This window comes from Ictidomys tridecemlineatus, chromosome 4 (assembly GCF_052094955.1).
Source record: "Ictidomys tridecemlineatus isolate mIctTri1 chromosome 4, mIctTri1.hap1, whole genome shotgun sequence".
Taxonomy (NCBI): Eukaryota; Metazoa; Chordata; class Mammalia; order Rodentia; family Sciuridae; genus Ictidomys; species Ictidomys tridecemlineatus.
Genome location: NC_135480.1, coordinates 167,849,925 through 167,874,739, shown reverse-complemented (window position 1 = coordinate 167,874,739; position 24,815 = coordinate 167,849,925). Strand labels below are relative to the sequence as shown.

The following is a 24,815-nucleotide window of genomic DNA, read 5'->3' as shown; positions in this document are numbered from 1 at the left end:
CATTTCTCTCACTCTCCAAAATTAAGCAGTTTGATGATTTTTAGAGAGAGACATCACTTATTCTGGCAAAATTATTGAGGGCCCCAAATGCCTTGAAAGAACATTTCGTTCCTTTCTCCTCGCCTGTGGCTTTGCTCCTTGCACAACTTCAAAGCCTCCCATCATTTGTGAGGAAAACATTTTCTTCCCTAAGAAACAGTATGAATGCGCTTCTACTTTGTTTCTCTAACCATCTGGCTTGTATGGAACTGGTGTTAAATCCGTTATCATGCTGGGCGTGGTGGTGCATGCCTGTAATCCCAGCAATTTTGGAGGCTAAGGCAGCAGGATCGCAAGTTCAAAGCCAGCCTCAGAAAAAGCAAGGTGCTAAGCAACTCAGTGAGACCCTGTCTCTAAATAAAATACAAAATAGGGCTGGGGATGTGACTCAGTGGTCCAATGCCCCTAAGTTCAATTCCTGGTACCCAAAACAAAACAAAACAAAACAAAAAACCCTTATCATGAAGGTATCTATTTTATATTTAAATTCCAGTGATATCCTCAAATGATATATCTTGTTCTTTATAGTTATGGATTACAGTTAATTTTGGCCACAAAATTACATGTGTTATGCATATATGTAATACATATATTACATGCACACATATATAATTTCTTTTATTCTTATGAAGAAATAATGTACTATGTGAGGGAGGATTTTAAAAGCAAAAGTACTAGGAACATTTGATGCAATTTTTATCCCTATTATTATCATCTTCCTCTTCCTGGTATATCTTATTTTCTAAATTAAACAAAGTTTCTGTGATGTGCTATTTGGCATCTTATTTATTCTGATTGTCATCCTTGCTATATTTCCCTTTCCAATTTGCTTTTCTGGAATTCCTTCAGGCCTCCTCTTGAGTTTCCCATTATGCCCACAGCATTTGATGCATTTATTAAAAAAAAATTGTCCTTTCACATGCCTGCATTTTATTGATAATAAAGGCATTGGGGTCTAGTGAAAAGAGCCCTGGAGTAAGAGTCAAGAAACCTGGCTAGGGGCTGGGGTGGTGGCACCGTGGTAGAGAGCTTGCCTAGCAGGTGAAAGGCACTGGGTTTGATTCTCAGCACAGCATATAAATAAATAAAACAAAGTTCCATTGACAACTAAGAAATATTAAAAAAAAAAAAAAAAAAAGAAAGAAAGAAACCTGGCTAGGTGGGCAGTGGTCCAGGGAACCTCTGTGCAGGTCAGGAGACTGTCTAGACTGCCCCTGCCACTGCTAAGTCCTGGGCCACACCAGCTTCCTCCCCAGTAGGTCAAGTGCTTTCACACGGGCTTTTGCACATGCTATTCCTTCTTCCCTGGATGCTGTTTCTTATCTCCCACCAAACTCCTACTTATCTTTAAAAGACCAACTTCAAATCTCATCTCCCAGAGATGGTAGTATTTAAACGAGGGTCTTAAGACCTCTTTTCTTAAGACCCTCTCCTAAATACTCCCACTTGCTTCTTCCTGTTTGAGAATATCATAATTCTGCAAACAGGATAACACTTTCAGCATTTCATGGTAAGTGTGTGGTGGGGGCTGTCAGAACCTCCTTCCCAAAGTCATAAGCACCCTTAACACAGGAACTATAACTTAATTGTCTCCCCAGGGCCTAGGGCTTTCCCTGATGCATTTTAAGTGCTTGCTACCTGTTGGCTTACTGAAGGCATGGGCCTCAGTTTCCTATGTGCAGCTGGGGATTGGGCTGATGGTGTTATAACAGTGTTATGGAATTCTGTGTTTAGACAGAGACCTTGAACAAGAGGACTCAGATGTGCAGAAAGTCAGCCAGGTGAGGATTTGTGTGTGCAGCACAGAGGGAAAGCTTGTCAGTGTCAGAAGAAGTTTGTTGGGTTGCCATTTCACATTGGTGAGCTCAAGAAGCAAATGACCTCCTCAGAGCTCTAATGAACTGTGCTATTGGTCCTGATGTCTGAATACACTGCCTTCAAGAATTGATAGTGTAATTACCCGGAGTTTGTTATGATAAATTTATAAATTATTACATTATTCTCTCCCCCAGTCTCTAACAGTTTTGAATAAGCCTTTCTCATCTGTAAGTGCGGCACATTGGCCTGTTGAATTTGGTTAGTTAAGTGAAAAGTGACCATTTTAATAAATCGAACACTGCTTGAAAGATTTTCATTTTTTTTTAATGTATTTCAGAAAATAAGTTATTGGGCCTCTTGACCCTGGACTAGAAGTAACTAGGGAAGCTGGTCAGTGCTGGTTCTGGAGCTATCCATTCATCCAGTCACGCAGGCACTCTCCACTTACGAGTAGATGTTTACTGAACGTTGCTGAGCCACAGGCATTATGCCATATACCAGGCACACAGAGGTCACAAAGCAGTTCCTGCTAACACAAGCTCACTCTCTTGTTGGGAAAGAGAGGACCAGGAGACTGGCTTTCCTTATGGCAAGAGTTATGACATGGGAAGTGCGGAGGGAGGACACCTAATCCAGATCCAGGCAGGCAGGGACAGCTTCCCAGAAGCCTGTCTAATCTCAGATCTGAAGGAAAGGAGGAGGGAGCCACAGGCAAGGCCAGGAAGTGCCAAAGGAGGACAGTACACAAGGCAAACAGATATGGCATTCACAAAGCCCAGAAGTCAGAGAATGCAGCCCTCGGGGCACCCAGGAAGCATATTCTGACTGGAACATTGAATTCAAAGGACTAAGCAAGGTCCAGATCCAGAGGGATCTTTGAGGCTGGGACCAGGTGTTTTTCCTATGCTGTGAAGGCACTGGAGTGCCCTGGGGGCTCTGAGCATGGGACTTTGATCACATATGGGCTTCAGAAGGATCACTTTGGCTGCTGTGTTTGTGGGATGGATGGGATCATTCCTAAAATAATTTGGAAACAGATGTGTGTGTATTTGTCTTTTTTTTTCTCCTCTGATACATTTTAGTGAATGTGATTTCCAAAGTTTCTCTGTCTAACCCATCTGTGATGGCTTAAAGTAAGAACTATGACTTGAAGAATCCTATGACACCATTCCCATTTTTATATTGTAAGTGTTTACACCATGAAGCATTTTAAATAAGCAGAAATAAAAAAATGATAGGTTATACTCCTAAATGCACACCACCCAGATCTAGCAGATACAGTTTTCTACAAAAGCTTTAGATCCCTCCTTTCTTATTCAAGAAATAAACCGTCCTAGGCATTCCCCATTCTCTTTCACTATTCTTCTCTCTAGACTTGACCACTACCCTGCAGTTAGAAACCATTGGTACTTTGTGTCTTTTCTTTTACTATCTCTCTCACACAAACACACACGAATGAATCAATAAACAACATCAAGCCATGTTTTATCATTGTTTTCCTTTTCAGCTTGCCTATTTCAGAGATGCATCTGGACTGAGAGTGGAGAGAACATGCTTTGTATATGGTTATACAGGTGGACATTATTCATATGTTATTGAACTTTAGTGCCTTGCTGAGCAAAAAGAAGTAGATTCTTTCCCTATCTGGTGTGATATTTCCATTTCCAGTGCCTATTCCCAGCTAGGGAAGTTTGTTATTCCACTTGTAGTTCTAGTACCCCATAGGCCAGCCCCACCCACATACACACAGTTTATTTTATTGCTTTATTTTATTGCTTGCTTAGGGAAGTGCATGCCTTGCCTCCTCCTGTGTGATATATTCTATACATTTTATACCAGAAGCATAGTCTTTCTCTCTTCCCATGATGAGAGAAATAAGTTTTAGTGTGTTTTTGGAATATGTCAAGGCAAGTGACTTTAGTTCAAGATGTGCAAGTAAACCCCAACCAGACCTGTTTTTGACTTAAGTTCATCTTACTGCTTTTGAGAGTGAGAGCCCAGGATTTGCAGTCTGAGGTCTAATAGAAGCCTTTGCCTAGAAGGCACCTGCTGCTTTCAGAACTGCCTGGGAGCAAGGCAAAGTCACACACAAAAGGCTTCTGTTGGATTTCTATGCATAGCTGAGAAAGCTTAAATGACAAGGGAAGAAAACAGCTAGTGAAAGAGGAGGATGGACTAGGAAAAGTAAAAGGGAATACAGTTGACAAAAGGCACATGTGAGAAAACCTGGAAAATGAGCCCAAAATGGCAACAAAAAACAAACTTGGCAGTGGCATCCAAATTTTCCAATACCAAGGTGAGAACCATAATTATCTAAGGTTCCCACCGGCATCATCAAACCCCCTGCTTTTAGTCTGTGCAAGCTACCAATCTTTCCAGAATATGTAGGAGTAATTCTGGGCCCCTGCCATGAAATGTTTATAACTCCATACCTGCCCTTCTCTCAGACCCCGCACCAGATAGCACCAGATAAGTGACCACAGGCAGCCTTGAAATTCATACATCATGGCAGCCACTGTCCCTTTGTGTGTTGACCGAGATATCATGGTGTTCTGCTGGGGAGGCAAAGGGTATTCCACAGGATCAAATCAGTGCTACTTGATGGGTGTGGCATGAGTACTTCAGAGATAAGACACCAATCTGAGTTTCTCTGTAAGAAATTATGTTTGCAATGTTCCATTGTATCTACAAGGCTGGACGTGGCTCTGAGCTAGACATTGTGTTCTGAATCACCTCACTCTTGCTACTGCTACACCAGTTGCCACACTGAAACGATTCAGTCCAAGAGAATTCCCCTGAAGCTCACCCTCCTCCACCTTTCTTGAATTCAATACAACAGGGAATGAGTGGACAAAGGAGCTTGGGAAAAAAGTTGCTTGTAGACTTCCAGCCTTAGGGGCAACACAAAGCAGAAGATGGTAGGCCAGGTGTGAGGCTCAGGACAACAGATAAGCAATCATCATGGGTGGTCCCCCAACTCAAGGGGAGCCAGTCTGAATATTGGCAGACCTGTGGACCCACCTGACTTCAAAAATCTCTGTCCCCACAGACAGTTGCTGCAATAATTGATTTCCCTCAGAAATCTGATTTTAGAGGTAAACAATGTCAGATCGTTAGCCATGGAAGCTGAAAGGATGCAAATGATAGGCTATGAATGAACCAAAGTTATGAGAAGAAAGAAATCATGATATTTTAGTAGAATCAATAGGGAGAGGAAAGACATGTAGCATCAGGGTGAGAAATACTTATTTGAGAATTCTGTCGGGAAAGCTGAGTTGTTTTAATAGCAGACACAAAGGTGAAGATCTATAGACTTTTGCTTCTAAGAGTTAGTGGCCAAGCAGTATCACGTGGCAGCATAGAGTGATTTAGTGATACTAAATTGCTGGTAAGGAAACAATGAGCCCAAACACAGTCTTTTCTGTTTATGACTCAGGGCACAGCAGGTAGCTTGAGCATCAGGTTGACATCCATCCTCCCTTGATCCCCAGTTCCCACAGGGGTGATATGGAGGTGGGCCAAGTGCATTCTGTGAGCACTGGGGTCCATTTCAGATCTGAGTAACACTGGGTTTAGGAAACTCCCAATTTTATAAGGGGACCTGCCCATCCTCCCTACTAGAGACAGTAACATTATCTTTATTACCCTGGAAAATAAACACATCCTTGGGCAGAGGATGTTCTGTCTTTATTAGGCTGATCAGGAAAACAAACCTGCCCCTCTGATCTGCAGGGAATCCTACCCCCTGGCTTCCCAGGCTGTTTGCCATGCAGATATTCCAGAAAAGATAGTCTGGAGTAAAACTTTTAGAAACATCATGAAGAATTATCTTCTAGCACTGAGAACTATGAAATTGCCTTGAGTCTCCCAGTTCCCATGAAGCCAAATTCTACCTCGTCTCCTATTTGAATTAACATGAAGCCCACATTTTCTTTCTTGCAATATTACACTCTTAAAAGCACCACTCCTCTCATTACTCACACCAGCCTGGGTGGGTTTCTGCTTCTCACTTATAGAAGGCCAGAATTAATACAAAGCTGGGGGATTAGATGGTGGTTAAAATGTCAAATGCTAGGTAAAAGTTTTGGTTTTGATTTTTAAATTAACAAAATTTAAACAAATTTTTGTTACATAGAGGTGGTCACATAGTTGCATATTTCTCTACTTTGTACACAATTGTTCTTCACAGAAAGGCTGCTTCTGAACTTCTCATCTAATCACATGTGAAACTCTGAAACTTGGTTGCCACATGACCAGCTTCCACTCTGTTTCTGTTCATGTGAGATGTGACTGACTAACTCACAGGGAATCCTTTCTATCTGTTGCCTTCATGTGTTATTAACCTAGCATGGAATTTGAATTAGAGTTAGAAGTCATATGTTTTCCTTCCTATAGTTACTATTACAGGCTTTCTTGTTCCAGATCTTCTTTCAAAAGTCTGGATCCATTTAATTAAATGAAACTTTGATGCTTATAAAAGATAAAGCTTGGCTCACAGATCTACACACAAGAAAGAAATATAAACACAATTGGAATCTGTTGAAATCTGCTGTTTAGGGGAAAGGTGGGGCAGATATGGCTCAATAGTAGAGCAGTTGCTTAGCTTGTTCAAGGCCCTGGGTTTAATCTCTGGCACTGAAAAAAAAATTATATATATATTTTATATATATATATATATATATATACACACATATATATATTTAAATACATATTTACATATAATAAAACTTAATATAACAATTTTAAAACTAGTATATAATAATATTTACTTTATATATATTCTTTTTTTTTTTTACGTTGATCTGGGGGTTACATTGCTCTCTAAAAGGACTGGCAAGTTAAAATATTGACCACAGTTATTCGTCACTAGGTTTTTTTAAAAACTACCTGAATTAGTTTTAGTAGTGGTTATTAAGCATTTCTGTGGATAAACGCAGCTTACTTTTTAGGACCTAAGATGATGAAGGTGTGAGAAGAGGATCTGAAAGAACTAGACTGATGGTGAAGGAATGAGTTAGATACCACCACCTTCTGTAGTGTTTTAAAGGCTTACAGAAGAATTCCGTGCTCCTGTCAGGATTCTTCTCTTGCTAGGCAGACTTCCTCCAGTGGGAGCTTTTCCTACTCTGCCTTGCCTCTAATAGTGCTATCCTGAATCCCTTTGGACTCTGTATATGGCTATCTTCTGCAAAAACTCATCTCCACCGTGCCTGCCTGTGATCCTAGCCACTTGGGAGGCTGAGACAGGAAGATCATAAGTTTGAGATCAGCCAGGACAAAACAAAAAATAAAAAGGATTGGGGATGTAGCTTAGTTGGGTAAAGTGCCCCTGGGTTCAATCCTCAGTATCACAAAACACAACAAAAACAGAAATGAACAAACAAAAAAGACCTTGTTAACATTAGGAAGAGTAGGAGAATGACTGATCTTGTGGCAGCAATGTGCTTGGTTTTGTTTGGCATGGTTGAGAAGCTAAGTCTATACTATGGAAATAGATTGTTTAGGTTTGAATCTCAGCTCTGCTGCTTCCTAGCTATGCAATCTTGGGTAAATAAATTAATCTTTTTCAGTGTCCTCATCTATAACATGGAAATGATAAGAAGTCTTACTTTATAGATTGTTATGAGGATTAAAAGAGTTCACATTTTAAAATAAGTCATATATAAAAGTAATTTGCTGGGGCTGGGGTTGTGGCTCAGTGGTAGAGTGGTCACCTAGCATGCATGAGGCGCTGGGTTCAATCCTCAGCACCACATAAAAATAAAATTGTGTTCACCTAAAACTAAAAAAAAAATACTAAAAAAAAGTAATTTGCTATGATCTCTGTTGTTACTGATATTTTTATCAGTGTGTAGACTGGATGCCAATGAAATGTTCAGCTGAAACTGTCCACCTGGCACTGGAAAATGCTCATTCTGAGCTTGGCTGAGTGCTTGTTTAAAATAGTAAAAAGGCTAATTTTCCTGGGCGGCTCATATGTTGTCAAGATTAAAGGGTAGGTGTCACACTTCCACTAACTGAGGTGTAATAGGCCCTATATCTGTGTGTGGCCCAGAGTCCCCTTCCAAAATGGGTTACCCAATCTGACTGTGTGGAACTACTTCATTAGCTGGTACTCTGGTGAGCCCATGCCTGGATATAAGAGCTTGCAGAAAAAGTCTGAGGATGGATGGAGTAAAAGTCTCTGAGTTCTGAGAGGGAGGGAGAGAGAGAAGGGAAGAGAAAAAGAGGTTGTGGGTAGGCAGTGGGGCAGTGAGATAGTATGGGGATGAGCAGATGGTCTGGAGCAAACAGGAGGGAATTATCCTGGGATTACTCCCCATGGAACCTTCATGGTGGTCCTTCAATGTTGATAGGTTGGTGTGACTCTATTGGAGATTTGATATTTTTCAAGTTCTACATATTTTTATTAAAAGTACAAGTCAGCTTAATATAATAGACTTTACTGCGTTCTCTGCGTATTACTTTCCACCCATCAGTTTTATACAGAGATGTAGTCACTTCTTGTGATGGCTTGCTGCCTGACCTGGGTTGTTTTGTTTGGTTTGGTTTTCTTCATTTTTAACAGAAGTCTACTATAACTGGAAGGACTCTGTGGACAGGAAGCTACCATGGAGACTCCGGCAGACCTTGTTGGATCAGGGTCTCCTGTGGCAGAACTTTCTTAGCCCTAACACCTTTTTCTCTGAAATTAATGTGAACCTCTGATTGGAAGCCCTTATAAAAAACTTCTGACCACTTCTATTTTAGTTCCAGACAATTTTAACAAGCCCTGCATTTTCAAAAGAGCATACCTTATGAAATGCAGTAACATTTTTCATTGGGTGCATCCCTGCCTCTCAAAAAACATAGGTAGAACTTGTCTTGAACCATGATGATCAGCTCTCTGAGCTCAGCATGGCACCTCTGCCCTCAGGCCTTCCTCTGTCTCTCTGTTCCTGCTCCAGAATTTATTAGCTCCTCACTTCCACAGATTCCTACCTGGACTCAAAGCCTTATCCTGTATACAGTCCTACAAGAAATCCAGTGGAATTCAGCATTGTCCTGGGCCTGTAATTTTATTAAAGATTTCAATGCCATTCCCCTTGGATTGCTTCATATTCCCCCAGCATCCCCTGCACCTTCCAGCTGCATAAGGGACCAGATCTTTGAGACATTCTGAGGCCCTAGGTCCTTTTCTGCCCACACACATACCAAACATATCAATGTGCACCCACACCCCATATTAAACATTATTTTTGCTTCAAGCAATGAAAAATGTGTTTATAATTTGCTTTTTGGAATCATTTGACTATAAGTAACTCATTCAATTTGTGATTGACTCAGATTTCTCAGGAGTAGTACAGTTCTCTTCTTTAAAGTTAAGAAAATTTAACCTACAATTGTTTTCATAGGTAATAAAATATTTTCAAATAATAAATTTAACAAAGAAGAAATAAGCATCCTATTTTTATGGATACTTACTTAAATGTTTACAGATTTTCTATTTTTCTCTTTATGTTCTAGAGACAATAATCTCTTTTAAGCCATCAAATCTCTATATGCACCCTGAAAAAAGAGTGAGCAGTATGCATTGAAGCTATGCTTTCAGTGTCTAAGGCAGCTGAACAGGAAGCCTGTCCATAGGCAAGACCCCCCTAGGAGTCTGTCCCCATAGGGTGTGCATTCCTTGCCGGGAGCAGCCTCATCAGGTCAGCCCATTTATTCCATGCCTTTCAGAACTGCAATGAAAACAACCTCTCTCTCTCTCTCTCTCTCTCTCTCTCTCTCTCTCTCTCTCTCTCTCTCTCTCCAAATATATATATATGTTTGCAAACCCAGGCAGAGACAAGTCCTCTACCGCTGAACTACATCCCCAACCCTCATTGCACATATTTTCACAGAGCTCAACTAAGTTTGAAAATAGTCACCTGGTACATTCTCATACAGAGCTATTTCATCAGGAACCTCAAGCAGCCGTTAGAGAATGCTTCTCCTGGGAGTGGATTTGGTTTGAAGTGCATCCTGACAGAGGATCCCGCATAGACAAACATGTGGAGTCAGGGACTGGGACACAGGTAGGCTAGGTCCAAAAGGCTTTGGCAGCCACACTAAACTTTTGGGGGAAAAGAAGTGACATCCCAGGAACAGGCTCAAGTCGCAGATTCAAAGAGTAACTTAAGGAGAACACCATTGATTTTCTTTTCCTCTTTCTTCATCTTTTCAGACATGAACCATTCCATTTAACATCATGATTTTCTTCAATATCATGACTTTTTTTAACAGCTAGACAAACCCAGGTATCCAGTAGGCCTCACGGAGACTGGGTGTAAGCAGAACTGACGGAATAAACATCCAGACATTATTTTGAGTTTAGAGTGACCACTGGGGCTCCATGTGTCTCCTGTTTGGACTATTCAGTGTTTTTCCCGTTCTTTAATGTTAGGTGTCTTCAGCCAAATGATAAGGTTGAACAGGGTGGAAATTACAGGGTGGATCACAGTATGCTTTAGTACCAGCCATCACTTCCATGCATATTGCGAGGCATTCTTCTTTTTTCAATTTCTCTTTTGCCATATGCTTTTGCATTGTATTTACCATGCTTCCCCCCCATTAGTTTCACTTTATTTTCTTGCTCTGTCACCTAGATTAATCTTTTCTTCTTCTTCTTTATGCATGTTTGCTTTTTTAAAAAAATTAGAGATCAATCTTTAGCAGTCAGATTTCCCATAAAATGCTGAATTTCCCGCCTTGCAGGGAAGTTGGCCTATATGGCCCTGGCCTGTGTTCCCGCATGGCTGTGGTCTGTGAGAACTGCCCCCTTTAGACAGACACTCCCAGCACTTCGACCCAACCTGGACCCTGAGGTGGCCATTTGCTGGGAGCTGTTGCCTTCCTGTCCCTGCTTACTCATTGATAAGACCTGCTCTGCCCCAGTTAGCACTGCTATTTGTGACTATCTTTTAGCTGAAGTGTTCAGTTGATTGACATTTGTTATATTAGCCGATATATTTTAATATACATCTGCTGGAGTCTTTCATGCTGTTTGTCCTATGATCCCTGAATGACAGCACTCATCTTGAGCTTACTAAATCCCAAAGTGATCAATACCTTTATCTTCCTCTGAGCAACACCTTTCCCATTTATACCTCCAATCCCTATGCTAGTTTTTGAGTATTTTAAGTCTGTGTTCTTTTAAATTTATTTTATTCTTTTTATGGGAGGAGGGTACTGGGGATTGAACTCAGAGGTACTCAATCACTGAGCCACAGTCCCATCCCTATTTTGTATTTCATTTAGAGACAAGGTCTCACTGAGTTGTTTAGTGCCTGGCAGTTGCTGAGGCTGACCTTGAACTCACAGACTTCCTGGCTTAGCCTCCTGAGCTGCTGGGATTACAGGTGTGCAACACGGTGCCGGGCTTCTCTTATTCTTTTAGAGTCACTGTCTACATTCATTTACCTATGTTTTTACCACTTCTTGTTTTTTTACTTTTTTTCTAGTATCTCAGAAACATTTATCTTTCTATGTCATAGAAATTACTCGGTCAACTCCTCTTATGTGACTTCCATCTGTGGTCAATTTTCTTTTGCCTGAAAGGCATTTTTTAGAATTTCTTTTAATGATGATCTGCTGATGGCAAATTTATGTGGCTTTATTTGTTTGCACATGTCTCATTTGAGTGTTCTTTTTCTTTTTTCTTTCCTTCTACTACCTTAGAAGTTACACTCTATTTCTTATCCTCTCACCTACTTCCTCATCCCCCCATTATAATATGCATGCTTAGCTTTTTAAAAAAAATTAAATTATTCAAAATTGCCGTTCCCCTATAAAATAGTACAAAGAATTTGTAATATTTTACATAATTGCCCTTCCATATTATTGCTGTAAATATTTTAGTTTCAAGTTTATAACTCCTCTCCCTGTTCATTTGATAAAGATTTTTAAGTACAGGTATTTATAAATTTATTAACATGATTATTATCTTCTTTCCTTGTTGTTTATCGTTTCTTTTTCTCAGTTTACTTTATACTGAAATACATTATTATTGTTTGGTATTTCTTTCAAGGAGGGTCTGCAAATTGGATATCCTCCTCTTTTTTTGTATGAATATATTTTTATTTCACCCCCATGTTTTGGGCAATATTTTAGTTAGATATAGAATATTAGTTTGACAGTTTTTATGTTCTTGTGCCATTTTGAATATGTTATTATTTAATCTTCCGGCCTTTGTATTGTTGATGACAAATAAACTGCCAATCTGACTACCATTATTAGGTTGGTAATTTACCATTTTATCTCTGGTAGTTTTTATGACTTTCTATTTGACTTTAATGTTCTGCAATTTCTTAAATATGTGTGTGTGTGGTGTTTTAAATCCTGCTTGGAATTTGCAATTTTTTAGCTCAAGGACACATGTATTGCTTTATTTCTGCTGAGTTATTAGCTTTATCATTTCAATATTGCCTCTCTCACAATTTCTTTTTCCTTCCTCCCAGAACTCCATTTATTTTTTAAAGTTTTCCACATTTTTATTGGTGCATTATAAGTATACATAATGGTGGGATTCATTGTTACATATTTGTATGTGCACAGATATAATAATATAACTTGGCCAATATCATTTCCCAGTATCTCCCCTTTCCCTCTCCTGTTTCCTCCCTCCTGGTCTTCTTCCTCTACTCTACTGATCTCCCTTCTAATTTTATGAGATCCTTTCATACACCTTTCTTTTCCTTTTTCCTCACTAGCTTCCACATAAGAGAAAACATAGAACCATTGACTTTCAGAGATTGGCGCATTTCACTTGACATAATAATGTTCTAAAGTTCCATCCATTTTCCTGAATATGACTAAATAAAACTTCACTGTAGCTGAATAAAACTCCTTTTTGTATATGTAACACATTTTCTTTACCCATTCATCTATTAACAGATACCTAGGCTAGTTTCGTAGTTTGGTTGATGTGAATTGTGTTGCTATAAACAAAGGTGTGCATGTATTGCTATAGTATGCTGACTTTAATTCTTTAGAATAAATACTGAGGAGTGGTATAGCTGGGTCATATGGTGGTTCCATTCCCAGTCTTTTGAGGAACCTCCATACTGATTTCCATAGTGGTTGCACTAATTACAATACCAACATCGGTATAAAAGTGCTCGAACTCCATTTAAATGTTTTACTTTCTTTCTTTTTTTTTCTTTTTTTTTTTAAAGAGAGAGAGAGAGAAAGAGAGAGAGAGAGAGAGAGAGAGAGAGAGAGAGAGAGAGAGAGAGAGAGATTTAATATTTATTTTTTAGTTTTCGGTGGACACAACATCTTAATTTTTTATTTTTTTTATTGGTAGTTCACAACATTACAAAGCTCTTGACATATCATATTTCATACATTAGATTGAAGTGGGTTATGAACTCCCAATTTTACCCCAAATGCAGATTGCAGAATCACGTCGGTTACACATCTACAATTTTACATAATGCCCAATTAGTAATTGTTGTATTCTGCTACCTTTCCTATCCCCTACTATCCCCCCTCCCCTCCCCTCCCATCTTCTCTCTCTACCCCATCTACTGTAATTCATTACTCTCCTTGTTTATTTTCCCATTCCCCTCACAACCTCTTATATGTAATTTTGTATAACAATGAGGGTCTCCCTTCATTTCCATGCAATTTCCCTTTTCTCTCCCTTTCCCTCCCATCTCATGACTCTGTTAAATGTTAGTCTTTTCTTCCTGCTCTTCCTCCTTGCTCTGTTCATAGTTGCTCTCATTATATCAAAGAAGACATTTGGTATTTGTTTTTTAGGGATTGACTAGCTTCACTAAGCATAATCTGCTCTAGTGCCATCCATTTCCCTGCAAATTCTATGATTTTGTCATTTTTTATTGCTGCATAGTACTCCATTGTGTATAGATGCCACATTTTTTTTATCCATTCATCTATTGAAGGGCATCTGGGTTGGTTCCACAGTCTAGCTATTGTGAATTGTGCTGCTGTGAACATCGATATGGCAGCATCCCTGTAGCATGCTCTTTTAAGGTCTTCAGGAAATAGTCCGAGAAGGGCAATAGCAGGGTCAAATGGTGGTTCCATTCCCAGCTTTCCCAGGAATCTCCAAACTGCTTTCCAAATTGGCTGCACCAATTTGCAGTCCCACCAGCAATGTACAAGAGTACCCTTTTCTCCACATCCTCGCCAGCACTTGTTGTTGTTTGACTTCATAGTGGCTGCCAATCTTTATTTTATTTTTATGTGGTGCTGAGGATCGAACCCAGCGCCTCATGCATGCTAGGTGACCACTTTACCACTGAGCCACATCCCCAGCCCAAAAAATGTTTTACTTTCTTGATTTAATTCCATGTCTTATAACCTCTCTTTGACATTTAATCTTTTTTCTCTGTTCCATTCAGAATAGTTTTGCAAATCCATTTTTCACAATAATAATTCTTTTTTCAGCATAACTAGGATTTGACTTACTGTATTTTTTTTTCATTTTTTATTTCAAATCTATCCTTTCTTTTTTCATAGAGGATGGTTCTTTCATTATTTTTTCCTTCTTTTATTAAAAAATACTTTAAAACATAGTTTATAGACCTATCAAGTTATTCTATTACCATGGGTTCTTGAGTGCTAATTCTTCATGATGTATAGCTGGCTCCTCCTTCTGAGTGGTTTGGTTCTTTGGTTTGATCAGCAAAGAGTTTACTGTGGGGGAGGCTTGTGTGTCCTAAGTTATGAAAATATTTCTATCTAGCAATTTGAGTTTGGTTCTGCAGAATTTTCCCTGATTCTGGGAACACTTTAATGGTGTTTTGTGGTTCAAGTTTTATTGGCTCAGATTTATTGCAGAATCTAAGCAATGTGAGTTGGGGCAATACACTTGTGCATGGCACAGGCTTGGTGTTGTTCTTTTTATCCTTTTTTTCCTTTAGGTATATATTTTTTTACCCCAAGAAGATCAGAATGCAGACTTCCTTGCCTTCCCTGATCTACTTAGGGGACAATGGTACTTTTTCTAGTCTTTTTTTTTCCCACATAGATGAAGGTTTTCAAATGTCTGGCTTTTATAAAAAAGAACAGTTACGTTGTATAAGTCTATATGGTACATTCCTATCATGGTCACATTGGGTTATATTTTATATATGTTTGAAACTAAAGGTGTATTTGAGTGAGTTCAGTACAACATTCACACACTCTTTATTGACTCTCATGTTTCTGGCTTTGTTATATATCTAGGGTACAAAAATAAGCAACTCAAAATCTTTACCCCCTCCATAGTTACATTCTCAAAGGAAAGACAAAACAGACAACAAAGAGAAATACTGTAAAATCAAATGGAGTTATGAAGAAAGTTAAAGCAAGATAAGTGAGGACAAAGAAGGAACAGGTCAGATGAATGTGCTTTGTGGAGAACAGCAAGGGACCTTTGATCAGAGGCTTATGTAATGTGATGAAGAGTCATGCTGATATCTGGGATTTCCATTTGGGTAATCTGAGAAGCAGATGTCAAGACAGGATTATCTATGCAAGAGATCTATTAAGGCAACTCCTATAAGATCAGAGGCCAGTGCGGAATGAAAATATGGGGCTCCTTATTGCAAATTTTTAAAAAAAGAAAAAGAATTTCAAGATGGCTATAGCAGAGCATTCAAGTGCAATCATTTTGAGTACTCTGACTGTAAGGGAAAAAGGGGAAGGGAGCTGGTGGGACCCTGGGAAGCTCATCAGATTGTGATGCAAGTTTGATCCCAGGTGAAGAAGCAATGGGATAAACGTGGAGGGAAACATCCTAGAGTGCTGTGCCATTCTGAGAGAGTTTGGTGAGGCTGCTGGGGGGGTCTTTGAGCTGAAGCCATGTGTCATGTGAGTTTTCATCTCCTAGGAACAGGATTGCCTTGGTATCCCTGCTTTTCTTGGGGACTCATTAGGAGTAGTCGGTGGGAAGCATGGCTTTGGCACAAACTCAAGAGAAGGATTTCAAAGCAAGACAGTTGTAACTAACTCCTGGACAATTAATCTCCCTGTAAGCTGAATGTCTATAAGACATTCTCATGGCAGCTGCACTGGCTGGAAGAGTTTCTCTATTTAGGGAGAGGGAACGACAATTGCAAAGTCTCTTGTTATGAGTTGAATTATGTTTCTCATCCAAAATTCACATATTGAAGTTCTTACCTCCTTTGAATATGACATTATTTGGAAATAGGATCCTTACAGGTATAATTCATTAAGTTGAGGTCCTACTGGAATAGGCAAGATCTCTAACACCAAATGACTACTGTCTTCACAAAAAAGGAAAATTTGAGGTACACATGCACACCAGAACATCAGATGAAAATGAAGGTGCAGATTGGGATGGTGAATTTGCAAGCCAAGAAGTACTGGAGATAGCCAGAAAACTACCAGAAGCAAGGAGAGAGGGACTGGGCAGATCCTTACCTGGCACTCTTCAGAGAACATGGCAATGCAATGCCAGTACCTTGATTTCAGATTTCCGTTCTCCAAAACAGATAATACATTTCTATTTTTTAAGTCACCTAGTTTTAGATATTGTGTTACAGACATCCTTGCAAATTAATAGTCCTGAGGTTATAGCAGCTTCGGTGAGTTGTAGAAACTTCAAGGAGGCCAATGTGGATGGAGCAGGTGAGTGAGAGAAAAATTGTAGGGGAAGAAGTATCCAAGGGCTAGTTCTGTACATTATGGCTTTGTGAACAAACATGGCGACTTTGGTTTTTATTCTTAGTGTGATGGGAAGCCGTTATAGGGTTCGGAGAGAGTAGTGGCCTGATTCACTTATATTTTTAAAGTCCTACTCTGGCTATTGTCTAGAAATAGATTGAAGAGGAGCATAAGTAGGAGCAGGGCAACCAGTCTGGTCCATGGCAACTGTAAAGAAAGAGAGAATGATGGCTTAGGTGAGAAATGTTTTATATTATAATAGAGCAACTAGGCAACTAGAATCTTTTTCTGACATGGGAACACTGGGTAAAGAGCTTGTCCGGATTTTACAGGAGTGAAAGTATAGGTATCTGTCATATTTTAGAAGTCTCATGTTGTTTTGCTACTTGTTTTGCATTTTCATGGACTTCTTTCCATTTCAAATCAGATATTGACCTCAGAGTGTTTTGAGGGCTACACAGTATTGTTTGTATGAATGTATCACTCTGGAACTAGTTCCTTCTGAATGGACTTTTGGGTCATTTTCTTTTCATGTGCATGATTGTAAACAATGATGCTTAAACAACCTTATTATTTATCTATTGCTTCATAACAAAATATCCCCCTACCAACTTAATGGCTTAAAAACAACATTATTATCTCATAGTTATAAAAGACTAACTTTGTAAAAATAGTCCAGCAAGAAAAAGTCACAGTCCCTTATAACCTGATGTTTGAAGTGTTCCCCATTCCTTTTGCTGTATTCCATTCATTAGAAGTAAGTCACTAGTTTTAGCCCTCAGTAAAGCAGAGAGGATTATGCAACAGCATGGATACCGGCAGGCAGAGGTCATTGCGAGCCATCTTAGAAATCTTTTACCACTGTAACCCAATTTGTGATAGACTGTTAAAGGTGAGTTTGCATATTTAAAATTTAATTTCTAGTACTAGATTTCAAAGTTCATCTTAATGGGGTTATTTGCTACGCCAGATGGGGAGAGGTTGTAGATCCTCAAGAGACTTTGCCAGATTTTGTCAGAATGTCTCTTCCCTTCCTGGCTTTCTTCTTATCCACCATCTGAAATTTCCTAGAACAGGAAATAACTATGTGTCTCATCACAAATGATACAAATGTTCTAACCAGCAGGCTCCTTCGATCCCTGTCATCATAGTCACTGGTTAAGTGTATGATGACCTGGGTTGTGCCATTAAAAATTGCCATTGCCTTTACTTGTTTGCTGGCAAGGGTAAGGTTTATTCGGCCAATCTTGGTAAGAGAGATGAAAAAAATAAGCTTGGGCCCTCGATGTCTAGGGAAGATCCACTTGAATCATTTCTTTTACATCTTCAGAATTCAGGTTCTTCTAGTAGGACTTGGAACAATGAGCTTTTATTTCATTGTTAGTCTGAAAGTTCTTTTATATAAAAGGGCCCTCATATTTTACCATGATGGTTGGCAGAAATGTGAATTATTATAAGAATTACTTCATCTCCTTCTCACACAATCTGAGGTGGCTTTAGAAAACTAAATACATCTGAAGCCTAGACTACTATAGAAATGAAATAATTAGTGTTCCAAGTGCGTATGTATCTCAGTTCAGTCTGCTATAATGAAGTATAATAAACTGGGTGGCGCATAAACAACAGGTATTTATTTCTCACAGTTCTGTTGTCTGGGTGTCCAAGATCAGGATCCCAGCATGTTTGAGTTCTGGTGTGGACCCTCTTGAGGGCTGGAGAGCTCTCAATGTTCCTTTTATAAGAAAACTAATTCTATTCATGAAGGTGGAGTCCATCTGACCTAATTACTTCCCCAAAAGCCCCAACTCCAAATATCACCAAATTGGGGGTTAGAATTTCAGTGTATAGATTTTAGAGGACCATAATCATTCAGTCCATGGCCCTATGTCTGCTATTAGGTTACGTGCCCCATTGAAAGCTTAGATTGTCCTGGTAACTTTCCTAAGGAAATCCAAGGTACCTTCCTGTTACGAGCAAAGTTGGGTGGGATGTGGATCTAGGGGGAGTACATGACCTATGATGAGCCTGGGGGAGGTCTTGATGGGGTCTATCATCAACATTCACTGTTTGTGCTAGCCTTAGGTGGAGAGGAACTGGGATTTTCCCCACCCTCTGTCTCTACCTTCCTGTGTTGCTCCCCACAAGAGGGTCAGGTGGATTAGCTTAGGGACCTAGCCTTCGGGGCTGCAGCTCCATCTCCTCTTGTGATTCCTGCTTGGAAAGCTGGGTACCTTGGAAGTCAGGACCCTCCTGTGAGCTTGGTGCCCTGGGAGCTAGGCTTTCCAAACCTGGAGTGACTCCTCCTTCCTTGTCCCAGCATGACCCCACCCTCCCCCTGTGCCTTCTGCAGACAACCTGGCAGGTTGTGCTCACATTTCATAAGATTACTCTGCTAGATGAGAAAAACGTGTACTTTATTCAGGACAGCAAACTCAGTCCTGTGGATTGCATTCCCTGCAAAAATGAGAATCCAATTGTAGAGGCCTTTCAAAGCTGAAATAAATCAGAGCTCCTTGGCTATACTGCCCTGTTCTGTCAGGTTTTGTCTTTTTCTAGAAGCTGCTCTATGTTAGGACAAATTAGAGGAGACCACCTGAGGACCAGTTCATTGTATAAGCACATAAAATCTTTAGAATCTTGGAACAGGTATCTGTTGTTTAAAATACGAATGTTTGTAAGGTCTGCATTTTACATGTACTAACGTGGTTTTTAGATTTTTTTTTTTAAATGACATTCTTAGTTGTCTTTGTGGAACTCTGTATTTTTCAGTTTTCACTTATATTAGGCTTTTGAATTTTTTTTTAAGTAACTAAAGTTGGTGGAAGAAATGCTTATGGTTATCAGAATTTTTATAGAATTCTACACCACCCACCATGTTGTTTTCAAAAGGAATTTGCTTTTCTTTTTCTTTCTTTTTTTTCTTTCCGTAGAATACAGTACAATTTGAAGGTAATAGAGAAAGAGCTGTTACCAAACACCTGTTTGGGTCTCTTGCTGGACAGAGACCATTTTCCTAGGAATAGTAAGTAAACATTTCTCTTTCCTCTTTTTTCTTGCAAATAGAGGACTCTCTAATGGGGGCTTACTCATCAGGACTTATCGATGAATGTAGACTCTTAAATGAATAAGAAGTCAGTGGATGTGGCTTCCTGGACTCTGCTTGGACCAAAAATAAAGCAAGTCCTCCTTGCAGGGATTTGGCTCAGCCCAGTGCCTGCAAGGGCAGTTGTTTTCCATGGGCTTGCCTAAGCGGGCATTTCTCCTGGCAAAAGTTCGTAAGGGCTTTGGAGATTTTTGAGGGCTTTTTCTCCCCTCATGTAGGTTTTATTGTTTTAGTGTGGGAAAAAAAGAAATAAAACTACCCCAAGAATAAAGCAGGAAAACAAATACAGCACCCCCAAATGAGTGAAGAAAATCACATCCATCATGCTTTTGTGAGGCAACAGTTTCCATGCAAGTTGGTTTAGAAACTATGAGAAGCTTTTCTCTTTGATTTTGGGTTCCTTCTATTTTTAACATTTTTTGGCAAGTCTACACATTGTGGTTACATAAGAAAATCAGAATTAAGATACTTGGTATTAAAAAAGCATCCGTTAACTGAGGAGGAGTTTCTCTGGCACTGCTAGGAGAGCTTGGATTCACAACAAAATAATAGGCCTAAGTGTCCAGTCAACACAAGCTTTCTAGCCAGCCTCCCATGCAGTCCCTGGAGCAGCCTCCTGACCTGTGCTCCACCCTGGGGAAAGGCAGGTCTGCTCAGTGGCTGGATGAGAAGCCAGTGCCTTAGGCCTGATAGAGGATAGTTCTGCTGTTCCTCTCTCTCTGAAAGGGGTCAAGATGGGTCACACTCTTCAATAATCAGTGGCAATTATTAAATGCCTACTGTGAATTAGGTCTGATGATGCTAACCCCTTCTCGCCTACTGTCCTGTTTGAACACCACTACAGTGTTGCAAGGGACAGTCCACTAAGAGTGTATTCTGTGACAGGGAAGGAGGAAAGGAGGAAGCCTATGGGATCTGCTTTAAGAAATTCCCTGCCCAGAAGGAGGGGCACATATATATCTGAATATATTGAAGCTAATGTTTATAATCACATACTTACCTTATTCCTTGTCCAGTGCTTTATTTGGATAATGTCATTTAATTCTGACCATAGCACTATGAGGTAGATCATTATTTTATTATCTCCATTTTATGGAAGAGGAAAATAAAATGTAGTGATGTATTATGATAAGATCCAGAACGCAGCAGATGTGAAAATGGTAAACCTGGGAGTCATACTCGGCAGTTTGATCTCAGATTAATTTATCCTTAACCACCAGACTTTAAGATTCAGGGACCAACAGACACAGAACACTGGGGAAGCTATCCTCTCCATGGGTGGTGTAGCTGGCAGAGGAAGGGCCATCTCTATCCCCAGTGTAGTTCAGGTTAGTCCTCCAAGGACTTTTTCTGTCATTCTTATTGCAGGAAATTCAGCTCTTCAGATGACCACATTTCTATCATGTCCATTCTGTTGGGCAAATAACTTCGGGTCCAGTGACCCCTGAATATGCCAGAGCAGGTGTAGCAGATTCCCTGGCTTAGGAGGGAAACATTAGGGAAACATAATATTCTGAAACATTAGAGTGCATCTGAGCCAACACATTCAAAGGTGAGGGCTGGGACCCAATAGCCTACCTTTTAAACATGTACCTCAAGTGATCTTGGTCTTCCTTCATTTCTGAGGGTTCCCAGGAGACCCAGTGGCAATTCCATAGTCAGTCAGTAGACAGATGGCTCAGGATGAATAGGAGTTTTTTTGGTTTTTGTTTTAAATTCAGCAGCCACCGTTCGACTAGAGTCCTGAGGACTTTGAGGTCAAAAGAAGAAAAGTGAAAGAGAAAAAGGATAAATGGGAGGCAGTGCTGGGGAAAGAGTATAGGAAGAGTCAAACCCATAAATATTTGCTAAGAGGCAAGAGATCAAAATGAGTGCAATACGAGTAAGCAGAAACAAAGGCAGGTTAGGGAAGGGTCAGGAGAGAAAGGAAGGAGCGGGCTGAACCTCCACCCAAGGGGCACTCCATGTTTGAACCTGCTTTGATGGACTCACAGTGACTGACAGATGGGTGTGTGGGCTCTGTCATAGCTGGGAGGGAGGCATGAGAATAGCAAATGGTTCAAACTGTTTTGATACAAAGGAAAGGTAACAGATTCAGAGCTCTGGAACAAAGCAGAGACAACAGCTGCTTCCTAACAGTGTGGTAAGGAAAGGTCACTTGAAGGAGGCACCAATTGGGCCTGGAAGGCCAGTGGAGGATCATGGTGGGTGGCAGGCTGGGGAAAGGGACAGAGGCAGAGATTTTGTCATTGACAAGCACAGTGGGCATTAGGGATCTTCTGAGTTGTCTGATAAACTCAAACCTGCAGGTTCTCAAAGGTGTAAGTGACTTGGGAATAGGATAGACTCTCCCAACTTCACTAAAGAAGAGAGGATGTTGGTCTAATTTTATAAATTTATTAAACCTGTGTAAAACTTTGTTGGGGGGGAAATGTTAGAGTTATGTGTCTTTTTAAAAAAACCACCAGGGGCTTAAAAAAACCTGCCTACCTAAAGAGAAGTCAAGTTGGGGCAGTTTCCAAGGGCAGTAAAGCATCTGCCTTGCTCAAGTGTTCAGGAGAGCCGTTGCTCAGTGGGAAGAACATTGGCATGGAGATTCACTTTCAGCCCAGGCCTTTGCTAACTGTGGGCTTAAAAAATTCATTCCACTTTTCTGGGCATTAGGTGTGTTTGGTTTTGTTTTTAACAAAATAAGAGGTTGAATTGAATTAAGTGATGCTTCAAGAGTTCTTTCTGCTGTGAAATCTTATCAGCAACGATTTTGCTGTCAGATTTCCCCAGTAGACACATAAAGATGTTTAAAAGGTCAGAGCATGAGGAAAACTGGTGCATGGTATTTTATTGGGTTACAAACTGTAAAGAGACAGTAGGACTAGGGTGGACGCATCAGCAGAGACAACTTGGGAAAGGGTAATTTAAAAGTAGAGTTTTTTTTTTTTTTTTTTTTTTTACTATACAGCAAGTCTTATGCCGCTTTATTTATTTATTTATTTTTGTTGGTGCATTATAATTATACATAATGATGGAATTTAGTTCCATATTTGCATCTATGTACAAAGTTGAGCTTGCCCCAAAGGAAATACGTTACCTCTTCTTTTTATAATAGGAAAAAAAAATCCTTAAGCTAATTCATTTCTTCTCCATTATTTTTTCCTTCAAAATATATTTTTAAAACTTATTTTTAAACAGAGTACACAGGTAGAAGTCTTTGTAGCACCATGCAAAGGTCTATACAAAGGATTCATCCTGAGTTTTTAAACATTCTTTTAAGGTTGGGCATGCTTCCAAAGGAGCTGACTTTTCACTGAATGCTACAAAAGGAAAATATGCCAGCTGTTTACATTGGCCTGGGAAACAGCATGTCCAGTAGCTGTGGTGGTTCTTTGAGTTGAGTAGCTATTTTCTGAAAATGTTTCTTAGGTAGATCATGTCTCATCATGATTATGGAGGTATGGGACTCTTAGCAGGAGGAAGCACTGTTTATCTGTGTTGTATTTGATTAGCAGTCATTTAGATGAACATTTTAACCACAAAGGTTCTTGACCTTCTGTTCCTGCCAGTCCTGCCTTAGGTCCTAGTGCTGCAATGGAGTCTACTCACAGACTGATGAAGGGACTAGCCATGTGGGCACAAGAACACAGTGTAGTGTGAGGTCATGGGGTTTGCATGTCAGAGATGCATACAAGATACAGAAGGCACAGGACTGAGATGATTTGCTATTTCCTCCTTGGTTCTCTACCTCCTCCCTCCTACCCCTCCTACCATGGGTTGGAATTGAACCAGGAAGAAGTTTGATGAAATTGAAACTGGGCAAGGGAGAAGCCTTATCTGGGTGGCTGGAAAGTTTTTAAATTCCCTGTAGAGCACACTTCTGATATCATCTGTCCTGGATGGTAGCCACATACGGGAACAAGGGACTGCCAGGCCAAAGCTCACTCTCAGATAGGAGGTGCTCTGTTCTAAGTAGTCTCACTCTTTGTGCCAGCAATTGGGCAGCATCTGGGCTAAATGCACCCTGTGACTGGAGTCTCTCCCAGGCCTTCCTGGTGTGTAACCACAGACCTTCTGCAGTGAATGAGTTATGTCTCAAGCAGGGTTCTTTAAGAACTGCTGTCACAAGTCTCTGCAACAACAACAACAACAACAACAACAACAACAAAGCCCCCAAACAGCTAACTTTTTACTGCTTTGCACTGGCAAGCCAGTCTGCACAATCTCTAATAGAATTTCCAAGAGGGATGCCCAAAAAACAAGTATTATTACTCTTCTATAAATAGCTTTAAGAAGTTGATTAAAACAAAACCACAGAAACAGACATTGACTTTACTTCTAGAAGCCAGACTGGAGGATATAGCCATAGGTCTGTAGCAAATGGGTCTGTTAACTCTAACCCCAAAATGTACCCACCTTTTTTTTTTTCCATGCAGTACTGGAGAACTCAGGCCTCCTCCATTCACAGGGATAGGAAATTGAGGAAGCAGCAAATAGCATACTACTCTCAAGGAGTAGAAACTTCTCCAGAGGAAAAAAGGGAAGGCTAAAGCACTTGAGCATGTCCAAGTTATTCTTGAATTTATCAGTTAGATAAATTAGTTCCTTTTCTTCTCCTGGGACAACATTAGTAAAAGGACAAAGATAATCCAGTATTGTGCTTAGGAAAACTCTTCTTCATAAAGATCAGGCGTGGGGAAATGATGCTTCACTCATACAGATTCTGAGATATTGTACATTGTGAGGCTCAGGTGCTAAGATCTTGTGGGGAAGAAGTAAAGATTAGACCTAATAATGATGGTTGGGAATCCCCATTGTTCATGAAGCCTGAAACCCGACAATATGAGAAATACGGACCAATAAACTTAATACTTGATGTTTGCCTGTCTTTAGTTATATTACCTCACTTGTCCCACAAATATACTGTTGGTAGTAATGTCTCATTTAGCTACCTAGCCTTAGAGGGAATGAGTTGATGGACAGACCATGGACTTAAGCCCACGTATTGTGGCTCTAAAGGTAGGATATTTTCTAGTCTCTAAGGTGGGCACAGGGTTTGCCATTGCTCATTTGACTCATTTTTATTTCAATCTTTTTGTTTTACTTGTGAATATCTTTCCAAGGGTAGAGCTGATAACATCATTAATTACTTGTCTTAGTTTTTATCTCAGTTTTATTTCTTTCTGGGGGAAAACAATGGGGATTG

At 40.0% G+C, this 24,815-nt stretch overlaps 1 protein-coding gene across 5 annotated transcripts in view; it reads left to right on the top strand.

Annotated features, from left to right (window-relative positions):
• The window catches only part of Mob3b (MOB kinase activator 3B), a 186,899-nt gene that overhangs the window by 31,488 nt on the left and 130,596 nt on the right, over positions 1–24,815 (top strand). The window contains exon 1 of one of the 5 annotated variants that reach the window (XM_021732349.3): positions 19,446–19,537. The exons of the other annotated variants lie outside the window; for them this stretch is intronic. The gene's annotated coding sequence lies outside the window, so the exon portion shown is untranslated. Of the gene's footprint in view, positions 1–19,445; positions 19,538–24,815 lie in introns of those variants that run through there. 5 annotated transcript variants of the gene reach the window in all.